This window comes from Pleurodeles waltl, chromosome 10 (assembly GCF_031143425.1).
Source record: "Pleurodeles waltl isolate 20211129_DDA chromosome 10, aPleWal1.hap1.20221129, whole genome shotgun sequence".
In the NCBI taxonomy this organism is placed as follows: Eukaryota; Metazoa; Chordata; class Amphibia; order Caudata; family Salamandridae; genus Pleurodeles; species Pleurodeles waltl.
The window spans coordinates 709,284,299-709,299,031 of record NC_090449.1 but is presented as its reverse complement, the minus strand read 5'-3'; positions in this window follow the sequence as shown (position 1 = coordinate 709,299,031).

Here is a 14,733-nt window from a genome sequence, read left to right as displayed (position 1 = left end):
GCAAGTCTGAATGACAAACATATTACTCATGTCAACATCTAACCTAAGATAAAGTGAGCAATGTTCTCTCACATTGCAGAGGATGTACCCACAACTCCTGAACAGCTGCCTATCCACGATGACGATCTGAAGGAAGATTGCAGCCAGCCAACCTTTGATCAAAACACCCTCAAGGAAATCCTGGCCTCCATCAACAAACCATGTACAGCTGCGGCAAGGGCCAACAGCATAGTGGGGTCTCCAGAGGATCCACCAAGCACACAACAAACAGGACCTGCCACACCACCCCCAACCATGGACTCCTAGGATCTCCAAGTAGTATTTCAGCATTGTGTGGCAGGAGTCCAGCTGCAGGAGACCATGGTGGGCACCCTAGAGGCAGACCATAGCTTCCATATGAGGCACCTCCACTCCACTCTGTGGACTTCAACAGTCCCTCGCTGATATCGCTGGTGTCATGAGGCAGAGGCATGAGGAACTGACCTGCCAAAGTGACACCAGGGAGGTTGCCTATGAGCTGCGGGAGATAGGCAATGGGACACATACATCACTATTATGGGTGGCTAACACAGCAACCTAGGTGCATGCTGGCAGATCAGCAGGCCCTTCTCAGTGCACTGCTGCATCATTTTTTGACACAGAGAAATGGTGCTGTGGACAGGAGATCCACATCTTCAGCCCATGATATGTGTGTGCTTCCTTTGCCTCAGGCACCAATAACACCTCTCTCCCAGGAAGCAACACACACATCAGAGGATGAAGATATGGACTTCACCTCCTTCAAATGTGAAACTGCAGGTAGCATCTGTCTGTGCCAAATTGCCTGTTTCTCCTTTGCCCTGTGTTCATCCATTTCAGTGTACATGACAACTGCAACTGACCTCGTTTTGCTGTCCCGCCTGTTGACCTCAACCAATTTAGAATGGTCAACCTAGCTGAACTTCTCTATTGGCAATTTTATCATTCTCTTCCTCACTGAAACACTCCTCTCCCACATATGTATTATGAAATGAATTGCCCATTGGGCTATGTTTGGACATTCTATGGGTCTGATGAAGTGTTGGGGTTTTTGAATGAAGGACTGCCACTTGCAACTTGCTCCTATGTTCACTGGTAAATAAAATCACTTTCCCCAAAGAGCTTGTTGTAAGTCTGTTAATTATAAGATGGAGTACACCATGTTGTTTGTGCTGGCCCATAAAACTCTACAGATTCTCAAAATGAAATAGCGGGCTATAGACACATTGCAAAATTAGCCCACAACAAAGGCAAAAGTGTGTGGTAAACATATGTGCAAATAAACTAGCAAGTAATTATCCAAGGTCACATGTATGAAGTTGTAGAAATAAAAACCTGTCACTGGTCATGCAAGAATATGTGACTGTCCAGGTGGCAGATATGTTAATGAATGCTAGAACACAATCTACCAGGATGTGAAAATCAACTGGTGCAAGGGAGAGTGAGAAAGGTAATGGGAACAGTATGTGAGCTAGCACACCCTTAATAACACAACTATCAATTGTCAATCAATATTTGCTGTTACATAACATTTAGATTCACTCACAGCACAAAGTACAACATTTAGATGAGAATGTGTGTGTGTGGCATGTTGACCATCCACGGCCAGAATGCCACTTTCTCTGCACAACCACATTCGGTGATCCATTCAGTAATTCCATTGTGAACTTACCAGTCTAAACTCCATTGGTTCTTCTCCCAGTCAACCATGTTTACAACTACTGTCATCGAAACACACATCATGGCCTTAATCCAGCAAAGCCATATATGTCAACTGCCACATTGTGAATAACAAAGCAGTACTGTAAGCCATTACCAATTATTTAGTATCCACACTACAGTCCTAAGAAAATATAAAACTAAACTAACCTACACTAAATTACAAACAAAAACTAACTATGCCTCTTCTAACCTATGCTAACATTAACCTACAAACAACCTAAAGTAGCCATTCTCAACTTATCAATATCTACACATAAACCGCATCAGACCTAATAAACATCAACCCCCCCACCCACCTTAATTCATAATAGGACACGAAGCACACATACGCCAAACCTGTACAAACTAACTTAATATTAAAACCTAAACAAATACATATGTTTTGTATTTTTTTTTAAAGTGTTTTTTTTTTTTTAAACAGACACTAAACATCAACGCCCCATCCACTAAATAAGCTACCCACCCATATACCCAAGTAACAACTATTATATAATAGAAGCTAAAAATCTTTAAAACTACCTAACCTAACACTAATCTAGTATCTATACTCAACTATGCAAATATCAGGTTTAACAAGTAAACAAAAAAACAGGAAAGGGGCAACAGATCCAAGTCCACTAAAGTTGTTCCAAAATCACATCAACAGATTCCATCTTCATCAGTATATTGGCACCCCGAATTTCTAGGCCTGCTAGCCTCTGCTTAATTTCCTTCTAGTCAAGCTGATCCACACTGAATCTAGGCCCTGGTGCTGCTTGTGCTCCCTGTGGTGGCAAGGTTGATGGGGCAGTTGAGGGCCCAGGGTCAGCTCCAAGATCTACAGCAAGAGTTCCGTTACTCCCTGCACATGGGCCTGCCTTCTCTCATAATTTCTGTGCCATTGATGGCAACCTACAAGATCCTGCTGCGTTGCTCTCTTAAACCTTCCACCGCATTCTACGAAATTACTTGCTCACATGACATATATGGTGGTATCTCTCCAAACGGTTCTGAAAAGCTTTTTGCTGCTCTGGGTTCATGTTGTCTGATTGAAAGGAAGGACATAAGTATCAGAATAAGATGAAGTAGTCCCTTTTGACATCCATGAACACATATTAACAGTAGAAGTGGCATATCCAGTTCAAAAAAGGACTGTCATATAAGGTATTGTGAACAGATGTCACAAGAAGCATGCTTATCTCTTGAAGTTGAACAGCTGCTGTGCTAATATGTTGACCTTGTAAGGATCTATCCAAAGAAGATATAAGGGGGTTGTAAGAAAGAGGACAGGATATCCATAATGGTTGCTAACGAGTATTCCCCTCCCAAAGATCACAATCCGGCCTAGTATGTGTAACAACAGCAGTAGGTGGAATGTGAAATGGCCTACATGCAGACCCAATTATACATATATGTCTTTGGGAATAATCACATTGGCCTAATACCTCTCAAAACACTACATAGGTAAAAAGATGTATCTGTTATTGGGTGCTGTGCATATGTGGTTATGAGTTAGGCATTTAACTGCATTGGCATGTGTAGACTACTGACATGTTGAACATCGGCTCATGCATATTCTGTCTTTAGTGGTTGATTAATAAACACAGACTGTATATGGCTGCCACACATAATGTATCTTAAATTGCCATGTTGACAACACTAGCAATGTGCATCATACAGGCCAATAGAAGTTCATCCCACAAAATTCAACTCAGATTCCATCACTGCATCCTTTGTTCAAAAATACCATTTTGGATCTTAATACTCAATCACCCTATCTCACGTGTAACTGGTACGCAACACTCAAAGAAATGCACAGGTACCCATGATGCTGGGAGGACAAATGCAACATATAATTATATATGTGTGCTAAGGGGTGAAGCCAAGTTTGTCATCGCTATGGACGTTGGACTTATTCACTCACTGCACCAAATTGGGTATGTGATTTGATCACTGTTTTTGCAATCATGAATTATACATGAAATACTTCAGCAGCATCTACACTAGTGCAGAATCATGTTTACGGATGCTGAGCCTGCTTACATGGTCTGCAGGGTCAATTGTAGTACTAACGTTGTTTAGACACTAAACTAATGGTACATGTAAGGATCTCAGAACAAATAGTATTTTGAGTTACATGAATGTCTAACAAACCTTCAATCAGACTGTACCACACATTTATGTCACAGTTTGGGTAACATGTTGTCACCTCCTGTCTATATCACAAGTGACATAGTGCTGAACTAATGCACACCAGGGTGCAAGGGTGTCTGCATTGCGGGATGATTGTTTTTGTGCAAGAAGGGACACCTTCGTGCACAATAACAAGCATGAGAGGCATTTTACTCTCACACAGCACACATAGAAAAAGGAAAAACCTAGGAGAAATAAAGGTAGTTCTCCTTGTTGCCCCTTCCTTGTTGGGTGTTACATGGGAACGTTTGACACAGAGTAAGGCAATGCAGCAAATTTCACTGCATTGCCTTACTCTATATGCACAAGGCCATGAAAAGCTACGCAAAGTTACTTTGCGTGGCCTTGTAGTTTTGGTTATGCAGCCTACGCTGCTGGTGCATCACAAAAAGTGATGCAGTGGCAGCACAAGCCACTTGTAAATAAGCCCTAGAGCTCCAAATATGACATATTATGAGCATTCCTGGTATTTCCTTTTGACGCAAGACTGCACAGCATGAATGCTTGCAGTGCTGTCCTGCAACAAAAACTGTACATATATTCCTTAAATCTATACATGATTTATACAAAAAAACAGCTATAACATCAGGCGATTTAGGAACTCAGTGGTAGGTTCACCTTCTTCGATCCCCGGCTGATCAAGGACATCCCCCTCGCAACTGACGACGTCTGTCCAATGATATTTATGTTGGTGGACGCTCCACTGTATGTTGAAGATCGGGCCATCTAGAACTTTATCTTGGCCCAACACTGCCACTTCTCCTGAGTTGGGTATCCTTTGCTGACCCAGCCTCCAGTGCCTATCATGTTAGGCAGGTAGTGGACCAGCAACCACAGCAGGCCCCCAAACTCCTCCTCAGACATGTTTTTGACTCTGGCCATTCCAGGCATATCCAAAAATATAAAAAACAACACCCTAACCCACAACTAACAAGAAACCTACCCTTCTCCCTAATTAAACAATTTCAACCCCCCTATTCTGACAGACACCCAACAATACTGGAAAAAAATCAATTACAAGACACACATGACAGTAGACTTAGACAACAAGGACAACACGGACAGCAGAAAGCACAACAGGACCAAGAAAAACATCATTTTCACAGAGCACACATCAAACATCTCCGACAGCCATCACAGAGACAAAGGCGGTCATTCTGACCGCGGCGGGCGGCGGTCGCCACCCGCCATGCGGTTACCGCCGAATGACCGCACCGCGGTCAAAAGACCGCGGCGGTCATTCCAACTTTCCCGCTGGGCCGGCGGGCGACCGCCAAAAGGCCGCCCGCCGGCCCAGCGGGAAAGCCCCTGCAACGAGGAAGCCGGCTCGGAATGGAGCCGGCGGAGTTGCAGGGGTGCGACGGGTGCAGTGGCACCCGTCGCGATTTTCACTGTCTGCAAAGCAGACAGTGAAAATCTTTGTGGGGCCCTGTTAGGGGGCCCCTGCACTGCCCATGCCAGTGGCATGGGTACTGCAGGGGCCCCCAGGGGCCCCACGGCACCCATTCCCGCCATCCTGGTTCTGGCGGTGGACACCGCCAGAAACAGGCTGGCGGGAAGGGAGTCGGAATCCCCATGGTAGTGCTGCAAGCAGCGCCGCCATGGCGGATTCCCTGGGCCAGGGGAAAACCGGCGGGAAACCGCCGGTTCCCCTTTTCTGACCGCGGCTTTACCGCCGCGGTCAGAATAGCCCAGGAAGCACTGCCAGCCTGTTGGCGGTGCTTCCGCCGCCCTCCGCCATGGTGGTCATGGACCGCCAGGGTCAGAATGACCCCCAAAGACTCTAAAGTACTTCCTGGTTGGCAGCATGACTGAGCCAGTACATCACTTCCTAGGTGGATACATAGGCCCTCATTACGACCCTGGCGGTATAGAACCGCCAGGGCCGCGGCACGCGGGAGCACCGCCAACAGGCTGGCGGTGCCTCGCAGGGCATTCTGACCGCCGTGGTCAGAACAGGAAAACTGGCGGTCTCCCGCCAGTTTCCCGTGGCCCGTTTGAATCCTCCAAGGCGGCGCAGCTTGCTGCGCCGCCGAGGGGATTCTGACAAGCCATACCGCCATCCTGTTCCTGGCGGTTCGGCCGCCAGGAACAGGATGGCGGTATGGCTTGTCATGGGGCCCCTGGGGGCCCCTGCAGTGCCCATGCCAGTGGCATGGGCACTGCAGGGGCCCCCGTAAGAGGGCCCCACTTTGTATTTCACTGTCTGCATTGCAGACAGTGAAATACGCGACGGGTGCCACTGCACCCGTCGCACCTTCCCACTCCGCCGGCTCGATTCCGAGCCGGCGTCCTCGTGGGAAGGTTGTTTCCCGCTGGGCTGGCGGGCGGCCTTAAGACGGCCGCCCGCCCGCCCAGCGGGAAACTCAGAATGCCGGCCGCGGTCTTCAGACCGCGGTGCGGTATTCCTGCGGCGCAACTTTGGCGGGCGGCCTCCGCCGCACGTCAAAGTTGTAATGAGGGCCATAATGTTTTCTATAGAAGCGTCAATTTTACTACTGAAGCGTCATTTTTTTTGGAACAAGCATCACTTCTTCTACTGAAGCGTCATGTTTTTTAAGAAGTATCATTTTTTTTTTACGCAATCAGAAGGGTCATGGTTTAACCACAAATGTTGCTTTTCCTCCTGAAACATTAAGGGCATCAGGTTTAAAGATAAAGCCTCATATTTCATACTCTGGCATCAAGAGCTTTACTTCCTATGCAAATGTGCCACTTTTCCTACTGAAGCATTGATTTTCTGAAGCAGTGTTTGGGAATTAGCCTATGTGTTAGTTACACTTTTGCTCTGGATTTTTTGCACTATGTCTCTTTACTGACAAGCTTTTAGGCTTGGCCTGTGTTGTATGTGTATCTTGACTTTGGGCATATGTGTGACCTTTTGTGTTCATGGGGAATTATTTACAAACATGTTGCATAGGGCAGTGCAGCAAGCTTTTTAGCTCTGCTGCCCTATGCCAAATAGAAAGGGCAGGAATGCACCATATCTACAAGATACGGTGCATTCCTGTCCTTTCGGCCTGTGCAGAAATTGCAGCCAAGCGCTAATGCAGGCACCCTTGCACCATTGTGCAAGGGTGTCTGCATAGCAGAGATGCTTGTTATTGTGCAGGAAGAGACACCTTCCTGCACATAGAAACAATCAAAGGAGGCAATTTCATCTTTCAATGTGTGTGGTAAAATGCAACACACATACCAATGGATAAAACAAAGAGGAATGAAGATATTCATCTTTGTCGCACATCCCTTGCACCTCCCCTCAGCCGGCGTAGGCCTTTAACACATTCCAAGGTTTTTAAATCTTGTTCATCTGGGAATGTGTCAAATGCATGGGTGTTTCATGTGTACACCCACCATAAGGTCCACAGCACACCTCCCTAGTGCACCACACACCACCACACTCACCACACTCATCACCACAAACGCCACCCCACACCTCATCCACACCACCCCATGGCATCCCAAAGACACCCCAGGTTTTCAGATGCTGAACTCAGGGTCATGGTGGAGGATATAGTTCGGGTAGAGCCCCAGCTCTTCGGGGCACAGGTGCAGCACACCACCATTGCCAGGAAGATGGAGCTATGGCAAAGAATAGTGGACAGGGTCAACGCTGTGGGACAGCATCCACGAAATCGGGACGACATCAGGAAGCGGTGGAACGACCTACGGGGAAGGTGCGTTCCATGGTATCCAGACACAACAGCGCGGTGCAGAAGACTGGCGGCGGACCCCCACCTCAACCGCCAGAATTCACAACATGGGAGGAACAGGTCTTGGCGATCCTGCATCCTGAGGGCCTCACTGGAGTATGGGGAGGAATGGACTCTGGTAAGTTTAATCTCAACTACTTCATCCCCCCACCCACCGGCATGCCAAATCATACCCCCACCCTCCCCCCCACCCCCATCACACATCCTCCTTGCTAATGTCTCACCATCACAACCCACCCATCCCAACACCAAGCCCTGCATGCGACCACAAACCATGGACACCTCTCCCCTCACCTAAGCATGCCCACTGCACATACCCATCCCCCCCAAACCACAGTCACAACAGCCCCCACAAGGGAATGCCAGCACTGGGGTACACGGGCACCCACCCATTGCACGCTATGGCACACACAGAAGCAATAACCATACTCTTATACCCCTGCAGGACCCGAACGCCACGACACCGCCCAGGACGGTCCAGAAATGTCCATTTCACCCCCAGAAGAGGCCCACAGTGATGACAGCAGCTCTGTCTCCCTGGACCCAGATGACCAGCCCGGCCCATCGGGGACCTCGGGACAGTCGGTTCTCCTCAGACAGCCACAGGCCACAGCAGACCTACCCCCCTCTGGGAACACCAGCACAGCACGCACCCAGCGGGCCCATGCCTCTGTCTCCAGGACACGTCAATCAGCGGTGTGTCCACCACTACAGGGCACCCAGGTTAACCCACAACCCCAACAACAACAGGGACCTGGGGGCAGTGGTAGTGGGCACACGGTCCAGGGGACAGAGGCCCAGGGAAACAGGGCAACTGGGAGGGCTACTGTGCGACAGGGGGAATACAGGCCAAGGGAACCCACTCTCCACGAGGCCCTATCCTCCATCATGGGAGCATACCACCGCTCCCAGGAGACGATGGCGACGGTCCTGGCCAGGTTTCAGGAGATCCAGGTACTGCAGGACGAACAGTTTATGGGGTTCAGGGAAGAATTCAGAAATATAAGTTCCGCAATGGGCACCATCGTTGTGGCTCTCAATCAGATTGTCAGAACATTGCGGGACCGTGTGGCACCACAAAGGGCCCCTGTCACTAGCATGGACCAAGAACAGGCTACCACCTCCGCCGGCGCTAGTGGACAGCAGGCCCCGACACAAGAACAACAGGCCACCAGAACCCCACCCCCTGCAGAAGGAGAACCACCCCGCAAGCGGTGCCTGAGATCTAGGAAGAAGACAGAGTAGGATGCCAAGACCCCCGCCAGGAAAGGATACCCCCTGATTGTCATCCCACTGTCCCACATTGTCACCCTGTCCAACCTTAAACTGCCCCTGCTCCACCTTCCACAGGCATATGGACAATGCACCTGTGAGACTCAAAATCTGGACTCTGCCATGGACATTCCTCCACCATCACCCATCACCGAATTGCAACCATTACCCAACATTTAGCACTTTAATAAACACACTTATTGCACAAAAATAATCTGGAGTCTGCCTGTATTTTTGAACAAATGTATTACACAGAACCGTGCCAAAATGTCCAGTTACATTGTGATGACAACATACTACTGTGTCCATGGGGAAACAAAGCAGAGGTCACGGAGTGGGGCCCACATCTCTGAAATTGGAAGGGAAAGACACAACTCAGTGAACATACACTGGGTGGAAACTCAGACAGTAGAGAGGCAGGAGACTTTAAGTAAATGTAAATTCCGATGTTGATTCTTACCTGTATGTTATTGAAAATACTGCTGTGTTACTCTGTCCCTGTTGTCTGTGTCGTCCTCTTGGTCTTCCTCCTCTTCACTCTCCGCAGGCTCCACAGCTGCCACAACCCCACCATCTGGAGCATCCTCCTGCAGGAAAGGCACCTGGCGGCGCAAAGCCAGGTTGTGAAGCATACAGCAGGCCACGAGGATATGGCACACCTTCTTTGGTGAGTACATTAGGGATCCACCTGTCATATGGAGGCACCTAAACTTGGCCTTCAGAAGGCCGAAGGTCCGCTCGATCACCCTCCTAACACGCCCATGGGCCTCATTGTACCGTTCCTCTGCCCTTGTCCTGGGATTCCTCACTGGGGTCAGTAGCCATGACAGGTTAGGGTAACCAGAGTCACCAATTAGCCACACACGGTGTCTCTGAAGTAGTTCCATCAGGTAAGGGATGCTGCTATTTCGTATGATGTATGCGTCATGCACTGACCCAGGGAACTTGGCATTTACATGGGAGATGTACTGGTCAGCCAAACAGACCACCTGGACATTCATGGAATGATAACTTTTTCTGTTCCTGTACACCTGTTCACTCGTGCTGGAGGGGACCAAAGAAACATGTGTCCCATCAATTGCACCAATGATGTTGGGAATATGTCCAAGCGCATAGAAATCACCCTTCACCGTAGCCAAATCGCCCACCTCAGGGAAAACAATGTAGCTCCGCATGTATTTCAACAGGGCAGACAACACTCTGGACAACACCTTGGAAAACATAGGCTGTGACATCCCTGATGAAATGGCCACTGTAGTTTGGAATGACCCACTTGCAAGAAATGGAGTACTGACAGAACCTGCACTAGAGGGGGAATCCCTGTGGGTTGGCGGATGGGTGACATCAGGTCTGGCTCCAGTTGGGCACATAGTTCCTGTATAGTGGCTCTGTCAAGCCTGTATGTCAGTATGACATGTCTTTCTTCCATTGTCGACAGGTCCACCAGCGGTCTGTACATGGGAAGATTCCTCCATCTCCTCGCAAGTCCCAGCGGACGGTGCCTAGGAAGGACAACATGGAGCACAGAGTCAATCAACCCACAGGTACGTTCCCACAGCTTGCACAGTACACGATTCTCAATGCATTGAATGGCTTGTATGAGTGTTGATGCAAGGCCTAGGTATGTGTGACGCAGTAGATTTTAAGCCATGTGGGCCCTTGAAATGGCGGCTGCCTGACCTGTGAAGTGCGACAGTGGGATGTGAGGTCAATGCGCTGGCGTGGCACACCGTGGCGGGAGGCGGTCGAAGACCGCGGCACAAAGCCGCATTGGTTAACATTGAACCCTATGGGTCTCAGGAGCCAATGACGATGTGCGCCGGCGGTACGCACCGCCGCGGGCGTGACCGCCATTTTCTATCTGCTTAATCACTCGATACCTGATCATCCACAGGAGAGGACCTATACTGCAAGTGCTGCTGTGACCTCGGTCTGGAAGAGACAATGGCTGCTGCGACTGGGGAAAGGGCCCCTGCCTTCACTTCTGAAGAATTGGAGAAACTCGTGGATGGGGTCCTCCCCCAGTATGCGCTACTCTACGGTCCTCCAGACCAACAGGTAAGTACACTGGGACCATGCTTTGTGGCCAATGCCTGGGTTGAGTCGGGTGAAAGAACGATGGTGGGGAGGGGAGCGAATGAGGCATGCATCAAACGACAGATGAGAGCATGTGCCACATGGCAAGGGTGGGGATGGGGGGCCACTCACATCGAGCATGCAGAAAATGATTGTTTATTTTTCTCCCCCTGTACATGTCACATAGGTCAGCGCCCATCAGAAAATCGACATTTGGCGTGCCATCGCCAAGGACGTCCGGACCCTGGGGGTCCACAACAGACGGGGCACCCACTGCCGCAAGAGGTGGGAGGACATCCGCCGCGGGAGCAGGAAGACCGCGGAGGCTCTGCTGGGGATGGCCTCCCAACGCAGGAGGGGTGGCACTCGTCAATTGACCCCCCCTGATGTCCCGGATCCTGGCGGTGGCCTACCACGATTTGGATGGGCGCGTGAGAACATCACAGCAGACACAAGGGGATGAGTACAAATACATTCTGCTGACTTTGTGTGCAGTGGAGGTGTCTGGGTGGGGAGGAGGGCTGTGGCTAACCCTAGGCCAGGGCGATTTCCGTAGGCTAGGCCCCTCCGTTAGGCATGGCCCTGTGCCCCCGCCCCCCACCTCTGTAGGTTGCCTAGTACAGCTAATCATGGCCCTGTGTCACCTATGTGTGGATTTGTCGTCCATAGGCTTGTAGGCCATGTCCCACGGATTGAGTAGTGTACCCCAAGTGCGCGGCGTAGTGCAGGGGGCTTCTGTGTCTGTCCTCTCCGCCAACTGTGTCGCCAGTGCATGCACTCAACATGTCTTTATTTCTCCCCCCCCCCCTTTTTTGGTGGTCTTCCTGTTCATGTGTGCATTAGCATCATCAGGCGGAGGAGAAGTGGCATCGGAGCACGAGGGAGCTGCATCTCACATGGCCATGGAGGGCCATGCAACCGACTCGGAGTTCACCAGTGAGACGGAGGGCGAGGGGAGCTCCACAGCGGGGACACGTGGTGACACCAGCGACACAGACACGTCCTCGGAAGGGAGCTCCCTTGTGGTGGCGGCAACATCCGTGCCCACCGCAACAACAGGTACAGCCGCCACCCAGCGCACCTGCTCCGCCCTCCCAGCAGCCCCTCAGCCTTCGCCCCGTGCCCGCTCACCCAGGAAGGTGGGCATCTCCTTCGCCCCAGGCACCTCAGGCCCTGCCCCAGTTACCCCTGCTGCCCTCAGTGAGGAGGTCATTGACCTCCTGAGGACGCTCATTGTTGGGCAGTCTACCCTTTTGAATGCCATCCAGGGTGTAGAAAGGGAGGTGCACCGGAGTAATGCATACCTGGAGGGCATTCATTCGGGTCAGGCTGCCCATCAGCGATCGTTCAACGCTCTGGCCTCAGCACTGACGGCAGCCATTGTCCCTGTCTCCTGCCTCCCACCTCCAACTTCCTCAACCCAGTCCCACTCCCCTGTACCTCTGCCTATCCCAGACACACCTACAGACCAGCCTGCACACACCTCATCACCCAAGGGAAGCTCATCCAGACATAAGCACCACACATCACACAGGCATTCACCCAAGCAACAGCCACATGCAGACATGCCAACAGCCACTGCCTCCTCTGTGTCCCCCTCCTCCTCGTCTCCCTCCTCCCTCCTTGTGACGTCTCCACTCACACTTGCATGCACAACATCATCAGCCACTACGTCCATCACCAGCACACCCACCAGAACACTCCGCACACGTGCAGTCACCACCCCCACTACCATTTACACGTCCCCTGTGTCCTCTCCCAGTGTGTCTGTCACCCCCTCTTCCAAACCACACAAACGCAGGCAGCCACCCACCCAACAGCCATCCACCTCATGACAGCCTCCAGCACAAGCACCTGCACCCAAAGACACCAGACTTGACTCACCTACAACCACATCCTCTTCCTCCACTCCCACTCCCATACCCACTACACCTACCCTTCCCATTGCTCCAAAAAAGTTTTTCCTGTCCAAAATTAACCTCTTTCCATCACCTGACCCACCCCCTCCATCTCATAAGACTCCAACCAGCACCTCAGCCACCACAAAACCTGGACCTACAAGGACAATAGTCCAAGGATTTTGGAGTCCACCACATTCAAGGCCAGCTACTTCGGCTAGCAGTAAAGATACAGCCAGCCCACCCCCTGGAAAGAAAGCCAAAAAAACCAGTGCCCGGCGCGAGAGGCCAGAGACAGCAGGCTCCAAGGGCACTACCCTGGCACCGTCAGGAAGTGGGGTGCCACCTGGCACACCAACAAAGGGAGGAAAGGGCCACAGAGGAGCAGGGAAGGGTGGCAAGGGCAGCACGCCCGACAAGTCCGGCAGCAGGCGAGCTGCCCAGGAGGGCCCCACCAGCCCCATTCCAGGGGTGAAGGAGGACACCCACGGGTCCGGGACGGCAGCACAGGAGGGCCCCGCAAGCGAGAAGACAGATGTGCACGAAGGGCACAGCAGCCACATGTCGGGTGGCGAGTGAGATCCATGTCATGGCCGGATCTGGTGCCCTGGAGACACATGTGATGCACCGCTGAACAGGGCCCTTCAAGTCAAGCACCGCTGAACAGGGCACCGCCGTCTCAAGAACCGCTGAACAGGGCCCTTCAAGACAAGCACCGCTGAACAGGGCACCGCCGTCTCAAGAACCGCTGAACAGGGCCCTTCAAGTCAAGCACCGCTGAACAGGGCACCGCCGTCTCAAGAACCGCTGAACAGGGCCCTTCAAGACAAGCACCGCTGAACAGGGCACCGCCGTCTCAAGAACCGCTGAACAGGGCACCGCCATCTCAAGAATCGCTGAACAGGGCCCTTCAAGTCAAGCACCGCTCCGCTGGGCACCACCGTCTCTGCACCGCTCCGCTGGGCCCTTCAAGTCAAGCACCGCTCCGCTGGGCCCTTCAAGTCAAGCAGCGCTCCGCTGGGCCCTTCAAGTCAAGCACCGCTGGACAGGGCACTGCAGTCTCATGCACCGCTGGCCCATTGGCAGAAGGGGCAGGGCCGGATCTGTGTCGGGCAGGGCTGCACGAAGCACTCTGGGCACCATGCCTCCTCCAGAACCAGTGGAGTCTGTAATCCACTTGATTGACTGTGGCTTTGCACTCCCCAGGATGGCACAGTGGGCAATCCACCCACTGTAGAGACTTGTGAGACTGTGGCTTTGCACTCCCCAGGATGGCACAGTGGGCAATCCACCCACTGTAGTGACTTGTGAGACTGTGGCTTTGCACTCCCCAGGATGGCACAGTGGGCAATCCACCCACTGTTGAGACTTGTGAGACTGTGGCTTTGCACTCCCCAGGATGGCACAGTGGGCAATCCACGCACTGTAGTAACTTGTGAGACTGTGGCTTTGCACTCCCCAGGATTGAACAGTGGGCACGGAGGCCCCTCGTGGATCTGGCGTCGTGGACTCATCTGGCTGAGGTGCCCCCCCTTCCCTTCCCCCTGAGATGCCTGTAGTTTTGCTATCTGATGCCCCTGCAGTGTTCTCTCCAATGGATTTGGGTATCGTGTGTGGGCTTTGCCCATGTGTTTAGGCCCATTGGCCCACGAACAATGGCTGATACCCAATTTGCACAGGACAATTTACATTTGTATATATAGTTATAGATGTTGGATATATTTTTTTACTTAGCCGTTCAATATACTTCAAAATTCATGAACATTTTATTTTGTCTTTGCATTCTTCCGGGGGGTTTGGGGGTGTCACTCTGAGTTGTTGCTCTGCATTGATGTGTATGTAGTTGTGGGTGAGGGTGGGTG